The following is a 9,221-nucleotide window of genomic DNA, read 5'->3' on the forward strand; positions in this document are numbered from 1 at the left end:
AGGCTGACCAAGGCAGGGATTTGAATTGAGGTTGCCATAGGGATCTGGATTCTCTTGAGTTACTGCTGCTCTGCTCTGTGGAGCTGCCAGAAAGCCTTTTCTTCTTGTCATGAGAATAAAAGGACTGAAACATAGTAATGCCACAGAGATCTGCCAGAAAAGGGTTTTCCCAAGGGTTTCCAAAACAACTATGATGGTGCCACTGATTGTCAACAGAATTTTCTCGCCAAATTTTGTTCACCAAAATTTCCTTAGCATTACATGATAAAAATTGTCTTTGTATTATGTTTTCTTTATAAAGGTGAACATCTTATAGAAAAAAATCTATTGATTATATATATATGTATACATATATATATATTTCTTCTCATAGTTTTAAACTATTTTGGGAGAATAAAAGTCTTGCATTCCTCTTAGAAAGGCAGTAAAAAGTTTATTGGCATTCTAGTGTGAGGGGTCTTGTAGAAGCTCATGTAAAATGTGCATTGTGAAAAATCTGCATGGATCTCAAAATTTTTTGCACCAAAATAAACTCATCTTTTAATTCCATTTCTCATAAACTTTTTGAAGTACCTTCATATGTTCTATTAAAAATTTAAATATTTATGCATGCCATGCTATGTTACTCATTTTCTTTCTTCTTAAACATGAATACACACAAAAAAAAACATGAATACACACTTCAAAATAAAACATTATTGGAAATTAGTTCAGGAAGATCTCTAACATGATTAATAAAGCAGATTGCAGATAAGAAGGAACAATGAAAGAAAAAACAGAATAAAAGAAAAAAATAAAATTTAATGTTACAAGAGGCAGATGTCCAACTCCAATTTTGGCTACAATAAACTGAAATGCTTTGTGGTAAAAGCTGTCTAGCTATTTATCAAACATTTTCTTTTCTTTTTTCCTACTGTGAAAGTCAGACTTTTTTAGCTTTCTTTATTCCTCAATCTGAACATGTGACCGAGTTCTAGCCAGTGTGACATGAACAGGTTGAGTCATCATGCAGCCAGGCCTGACCCTCCACCTCATCTCCCAAGTGTTATTCATGCTGTCCCCCATCTGTCTGGAAGTGGGATGATGACATTGAAAGCCTGGAAGATCTGGATTGCTGTGGCCCAGAGGGCTTCCCTTCTCCTGAGCATCACTCTGCTTCTCCACCTGAGGCACTTGCTTGAGATTATTAGTGGATGAGATTTTTTTTTTTTTTTAGCTGCTCAAAGGACTTAAGAACATTTTCATAAAAATGGAATTAAAGTACAAGTTTATTTTGGTGCAAAACAATCTTGAAATCCACACTTAGTTTTTTTCATAATACCCATTTCTGTGAACTTTTTGAAGACCCCTCATATTGTAGTGTGCTGTAGCATATAGGATTACCCTAACTACCTTACACTTCATGATAATTGTTGGCTAAGAATCAGCTTTCAGCACATGGAATGGTGGCCAGTCTTTCTGGAACTGCCTGAGAAAACAACCCTTGTTATTATTAAGTAGGCAGTACACAATACTGGCTACTATGAAAGCCACAAAGATCTAATCCCTGCCCTTTGGGAGGCTATATGTAGTATTGCCAAACCCATCCTGATCTCACCCTTTAACTTGCCTTCCACCTGCTTAGACAGTATGTTCTTTCATGTCTTTATTCAGTAAATATATCTCCAACTTGAAGAAGTGGTTTGCATATTAAAGTAATACAACATAGTCTGCTGCTGTCACACTTATGAGAACACAAAATCAAGATCCATTCCTGAGCTAACCTATGTACATAAATTGTAATTTTGCAAATGATTTAAAGGAATTGAACATTTAAAAGCCCAAATAAAAGATTTCAGGACAGAAGAATGCATTTCTAGTATAATTTTTTATATTGGGTCATCAGAAAAGTCATGGCATATTTTCTATTTTTCTAGGCAAAAAATGTGTCATGAGTTTTCCAACGACTTAATAGTTCCCTTTGTAAACTCCTACAGAACAAATTTAAATAGAGAAAGTTCTCCAAAATTGATTTAAAAGCTTTCAAATAAAGGTTTTATGACAGAATATTTTGTGTCCCATTTTGTCCTTTTTCATTATTTTGGAGAAAGTGGTGCTCTAAATAATTTATGAGACAAAAATGGGAAGACATTATACAGTAACAAAATTTAGTAGCGTTTCTTCATAGAATTCATCTGTTTAATTTCAGAAAATAGGTGTGAATGACAATGTCCATAGTTTCAAGAAGTGACAGCCATTGAGCGAAAGGGACCCTGCCAAGGGTACACAAAAAAATGCATTGCCATCTGTCATACATTTATGCTTTTTTGGTATAATAAATTGTTTCCCCCACTAAAAATAAGTTGAAACTTTATAAGCATATACTTTACTACATAAATTTTCCCATATGTCAGTGGCTGAAGCTACGCGATTTGGAGAATATTCTTTTGCATTGGCAGAATTATTCTAGGTTTGTTTGATTTAGTTTCTTGAGTAGCATTTTGCATTTCATATGTTTAGTTCACCAAAGACTGTCTACTTTTAGGGATGCCCTATTTCTTTGGAATACTGCGATTCCTGATTGAATTATTTCTTCTAATTTTTTGCTTCATCTTACAGTATTCAGTTCATTCTTACTGAGGTGTGAAGTCAGCCATACTACTTTTCATACCTGAAAGAGTCTAACCAGCTCTTACTAGCAGTTATTGCTACCTGTTATCAGGTAACATCAGAAGCTAGGGACCAATTCACTTCTAGGCCAAAATTCTGGGTATACAAAATACATTTAGCAGTGGAAACCAGCTTGCCTTTGATTTAGAAGGCCGCACAGATATCTATGGAATTCCATTTGGCATTCCACATCCGAGAACACATTATTCTGTATGTATGTCTTGTTCACACCATCTTCTTTGTGTTTCTAACCTTTAAAACAGAATTTTATAATGCACTGCTTTTGCACTTTTATTGTGTGTGTTGCATGGGGCTAGATCTCTTTTGACTACAGGGTCCAAAACATATGGAGAATATTACACCTGCATTCTAGGGTCAGCATTAGCTTCCTATGCAGTCTTGAGTGCAATTTAAAGTGTTGACTTTAATCTTTTAAAACCCTCATTGTTTAGTTACTCTAGATATCACATCTCTCCCTATGCATCATCATGGCAATTAAAATCAGCTGCAGTGCTTGCAGTTTGTAATCCCAAGTGAACTGTCAAGCGCCTGGGAGTCCATCACTTTCTAAAGGAAAACTTCCCTGAGAACTCTCCGTTTTTGTTAATAATAAAAGCAATATTTGGAGTTCTTGGTTTTAGCCTTGAGTGTCTTATCATAGAACTGTGAATATCTGGTGCCATAACTACGTCCTCTTCATTTAATTTTTATGTTACTTGTGGTGAGGATACCAAGTCTTTTTTTTTAAAAATAAATCAGAAAAATAACAGTTGTACATATTAAAAATAGACGAAGCTAAACTTCATCTGTTTCATATTTGTTAGTGTGGGAGCTTTCACTGTAGTGTGTTCTCGCAAGTTTTTCTTTGAATCCAATTTTAAATATATTCAGTGAAGGGATTTGTCCTAAACCCTTTGGGGACCATTTCAAAATCCATAATTCATGGTAAGTCATTTCTCTAAATGCTTAGCTAAATGTTTTATTTCTTAATGTTTTATCAGATGTCTGTTACTTATAAATGTGTGCTGTGTTCAATAGTAACTTTCTTTGTGCTGCATACAAGGGCCAAAATCTCTGATTGAGGCAAATCTACTTCAATCTAACAAACTACATGAGTTCATATATCAGACTGTGGAGCAATTTTTTTTTTTTTTTTGGTAGAAAAGAGGATTAGTGGTGGGGCTTCCAGAAACTAGTAGCACTGTATATGAGGGCTTATGTGAGGCATGGTGTCCACTCTTTTTCTTACTCCTTCTTTGGGAACTTTTCTCGCCTTTTCAGCCTGACCCTCACTCAGCATGGTATCTCTAAGAAAAAGTTCAAATGACTTCCAGGGGAATATTTACAAGGTCATAATCAGAATTTTTTAAAATGTTTTCTTATTTGAAATATTCTTTAACATTTATTTTAGTTATTTATTCTATGAGAAGAGACAGAGGCAGACAGAGAGGTAGCGCCCCCCCCACCAAGGATCTTGACACCATGATCTACCCTCTCCCCTACAACTGTGACTAATGGCCACACATGTTCCTGGAGTACTCAGAGAAGTCTCTGTACCTGAACCTGGAAACTAGAACCATCTCATATGGACCAGAGCATCATGTTTTACCACTACACCCCCACCCATCACCAATTTATTTATTTTTTTCCTTTTTGATATCAATGAGCTTTGGCTTTTATATAAAGTATAAAAAAAGTCACAAGACTGGCATCTTTTACATTTTTAAGAAATTTAAGACAGGTTTTACTCAAACCTAAATAGTATCTTCAGTAAGAATATAATGGAAAGGAAACCATTTTATTAAAATCTACTTTAACTGTTTGGACAGACCTCAGTCTGTAAAGGGAGGAAGGATTGTGTAATATGGAGAAGTTCCTTCTGTCTCCTTCCAAATACACATTCTCAGAAAACTTTCAATAAAGTTTTTACCTTTTGTTTGATAAAAGTGAACATAAAGAAAGAATATGAGGAAAAAGTAAATATTGGAGTCAGATATTAGGAAGTAAAGAAATATTACAAGAAAGGACTTATTCAAAGATAAAATAATTTCAGCCAATGCACAAGTCAATTTCAGAACAAATACCACTTCTGCAGGAGGTGTTACAGGCTGCTTTTTCTGTCTCACTCTGTTCCTGAATGAATCTATTCAGGTCTTCCACCATATTCTTTGTCTGGAGCCAACTGTTTCTAACTTTGCCTACCCAAATAACAGCTCCGTTGACTTTCTTATATTCCAATTCTGTACTATACTAAACAAACCAAAACTTCATTCTTTCTCTATTATGCTTTGCTGTACTTCTATCTACCTTTTTTGAACAGCAGTGCTTCCTTTATGCTCCCATAACTCTTTTTTTTTCTTAGGCTGGCCATAATGTTTACCCTTCTATTTTTTGTTCACCATCAAATTACACTATTTGTTGATCATCCACATTTTAAAACTTTTATGATTATTTTTGCATAGCCATATGCACTTTACCTAAGCTAGCCATCTTAATCCTTTAGAGTGTGGTCAATTTCTCCTACTATACTTTTGGGTAATAACCATTGCCAATTTATCCCACTAAGTAAATTCCTCATTTTATTGAAATTGTTTTTATAAAGCTTAAGTTACTCACATTTATTCCCATAATCTCTTTCCCCTCTCCCTTCACTCTGGTAGAAGTTTAAAACTATTTGTTATCACAGTTTCCAAAACTACTCCTAATATTGACTTTTAACTTGCCCTATACTCTTTCCTCAATAAAACAGAGGCTTATTAAAACTCCAAGAATAAAACCATAGCACTGTGAGGCACTTCCAGGAGGTCATCTTGTGCTTAAAGGACAGTATTCTTTCTCCTGAATTCACTTCCTTTCTCAACTTCTGGCTGGGGGCATGATGATCTTGAACAAATTAATGTAACTGCTCTTTGTGTCAGTTTCTTTATGAGATGTGGGTGGTTATGTTTGCATTATAGACTTGTTATGGAGATTAAAGTAATTAGTGGATATAAATTCATGCTACATACTATATTCTCACTAAATGTTAGTTAATATTTGAAATAAACTTTTTATTTTAGAACAGTGTTAGAATTACAGAATATTTGTGAAGATATTGTAGAGAGTTCTCATATACATCACACCCAGTTTTCCCAATTGTTTACATCTTAAATTAATATGGCATATTTGTTACAACTAATGATATTGATATGCTGTTATTAATAGTTATCCAATATCTTTTTAAAAAATATATATATTTATTTAATTCCATTTGTTATTATTATTTTTTAATCTGACCAGAGAGAGTCAGAGAGAGAGAGGGAAAGGGAAAGTGAGAAAGCGTGCCACCAGGTCTAGGATTCAAACGGCGATTGGCCATGTGGGAATCCAGCACCTTTAGCCACAATGCCGACTGCTGGTCCCTCTAGTGTCATTTTTCTATCCCAGGATCCCTGTGCAGGATCCCATATTACATTTAGATATCAAGTCTTTAGGATCCTCTAGATTGGCAATTTCTCAAATTTTCCTTGAATTTGATGACCTTGACAATTTTGAGGTAGTAAGATATTTTGTAGATTGGTCCTCAGTTTACCTATTTTTTTTTCTCCTGCTTTGACTGGGTTAAGGGATTGGAGAGAAATACCAAAATATGTAAAGTGCCATTCTCATCACATTGTATCAATGGTACATATTATCATCATAACTAATCATTGAAGATAATAGCCTTGATCACCTTGATGAAGTCATTGTATCAGGTTTCTCCTCTCAAAGTTGCTCCCACAACTTGCCATACTGCTATTTTTGAAAGGAAGTCATTATGGGTTCACACTTAGGGGATGGGGGAGTTATGCTTCAACCTCCTTTGGTGGGGCTGTATTACATAAATAAATTGGAATTTGTGCAGGAATTTTCTACTCCTTCCTATTTATTTAATAATTTATTATGTCAGTAAGAACTCAAGAATAGTTATCTTATTCATTGGACTGTAGTCCAAATACAGGCCAATGTTTATTGATTTTATTGTTAAGTTTGGTTGTTCCAGCTTTGACCATTGGGAGCTCTTTAGGTGACTCTTGTATCCACTTGAAATATCTCCTCTCTCTCTCTCTCTCTCTCTTTTTTTTTTTTTTGTTGCACTTGTTTACTTTTTGGCACTACAAGATGCTCCAGGCTCATCTCTTTAAAATTTTTGATTTTTTAAGTTTATTTATTTCATATATGAGAGAGACAGATAAAGACAGAAAGATATAGTCATCCTGACAGGGTCTCAGCCCCATGATCCAGTCCCAGTTTTGGCCAGCCCAGATCATGGGTACACCCATGCCTGGCATCCTCAGGAAGGTCTCTGGGCATGAACAAACAACCTTCCACTGTGGGTCTGCCTTGTGGAGAATCACAATTTACTGCTGCACTATCTGGTCCCCTCCAGGCTCATCTTGTATATTTCCTGACCCAGCCCTAGGAGCATCCATTTTTCCAAGAAGCCTTGTTGTTTTCTTTATTGAAGAATGATGTTAGCAACTCACAGGGCATTAAGCATGCTTATTTACTGGAGTGTCTTTTTATTTTAGGCCTTCTCAGTAGGAAGATTTAAGAAATAACCCATGTATACACACATATGCACATAACTCTCTCTTTATCCATATTAAGGTAAACGTTAAGTTCATATGGATACTTCTCTCTAATCTAGTATTACATGATTCCCCTAGTCTAAAACTTTATTAGATATTCATTCATTAATTCATTCAAAAAATTTTGTTGAGTGTTTATTACATGACAGGCTCTGTGCTCAGGATTAGAGGATTAGAGAACTTGGTAGACACTATCCCTACTATTCTTCTTATGTGGCTTAGAATAAAGTTTTCACCTTAAATTTTTACTTTAGTTCTTTGGTACTACCAAGGAATGACATCATTCATAATAGTTTATTTTCACATCTCTCTTTTTTTTCCCCCTCTCCACCATGATCCATTTCCCCACTTCTAAGACTGCACAAGCCCTGTTGACCAATTCATTTGTCTTTACCTGCATTTCTCTTCATCAGGTCTTCATCCTTTGGGGTTTTCACTCTTCATTTAAACAATCTAGCAGAAAAGTGACTATTTATTTTTTATTTTTTTATAAGCATCTTACTACCTCCCATTTGTGTGGCACATTCTAAAGCTTTTTTACATTTCATTTTTGACTATAGATTCTTTGAAGAATATTAGGGTATTACCAGGCTTTGTGTACAGTGGCACCTTAGAATAACTACTGACATGTATGAATTTGTATGGGATGTGTCATTTGCTATCTGAAATTGAAAGACAAAGTCATTATCTCATCAGGACAGAAAATCTCCACTGATACAAAACTCTATAGAACTTCTGATTCTTTTTTTTTTTTTTTTTTGAGTGATTTTTTTGCTGGAGAGGGAGAGCAAGATAGAAAGTGAGAAATCACCCCCCATAGGGAATGGCCATATTGCAATCCTTTCACCTCCATTATCCTTTTAGGATTTTGGGCACACATGTACACACATGTGCCTGGCATGAGTTTCAAATGGCAGGATCCAGGACTCCAGCCAAAGTTGACCATGTGGGAGTCCTGTGCCTTAACCATTACACCACCTGCTGGCCACAGAATTTCTGATTTTAAGAACTCATGAATAGTTATCTTATCCATTGGGTCATAGTCCAAATACAATCCAATATTTATTTTCCTTGCTACTTTTTTTTTTTTTTGCTATAGGGTGTGTGCACTCGCCAGACAGACAGAGAGAGACACAGAGAGACAGAAAGTGAGAAATCACCCCCCCAGGGGGGATGGCCATACTGCAATCTCTTCTCCTCCATTCTCCTCTCGGGATCTTGGGCATGCACGCACACACACGCACCCGGCGTGAGTTTAAGCACCTGGGTCTGGGACTCGACCCGCGATCCACTACGTGAGAGTCCAGCGACATAGCCATTATGCTAATAGCTGGCCCCCTTACTACTTATTAAAAATAAAATTCCTCAAATTTTTATATATTGTGATATTTAGTAAATACTTTAATCTTTTACTTTAATTTCAACACAATCCTCCTTACCCCTTGGGGAAAATTAAGGATATATCTGTTCATGAAGGACTTCACTTATAATTTTATCTTTCATATTGTTGTTGGTTTTTTTTTTTTCATTGTTGTTGTTGAGAGGTTTTTGCTATAGGGCACGTGAGCTCCAGAAAGACAGAGAGACAGAGAGACAGAAAGCGAGAAATCACCCCCCAGGGAGAATGGCCATGCTGCAATCCCTTCTCTTCCATTCTCCTCTCGGGATCTTGGGCATGCACGCACACGCTCCCGGCGTTAGTTTAAGCCACTGGGTCTGGGATTCGAACCTCAGTTGACTACATGGGAGTCCAGTGACATAGCCATTACGCTAACTACTGGTCCCTGTAGTTTGGTTTTGATGACAAAGTCAAACTAGCCTGTAAAATTGGATTGGGCAATATTTCCTTTTTTTCTATCTCCTGAGGGAGTTTGTGTAAGATTGGAATTATTAGTTCATACATGGTTTGGAGAGATCACCTAGAGAAATCTGGTGCTTTTATTGTTGCTAAAATACATTTAC

Source organism: Tupaia chinensis, unplaced genomic scaffold (genome assembly GCF_000334495.1).
Source record: "Tupaia chinensis unplaced genomic scaffold, TupChi_1.0 Scaffold143755_1, whole genome shotgun sequence".
Classification (NCBI taxonomy): Eukaryota; Metazoa; Chordata; class Mammalia; order Scandentia; family Tupaiidae; genus Tupaia; species Tupaia belangeri.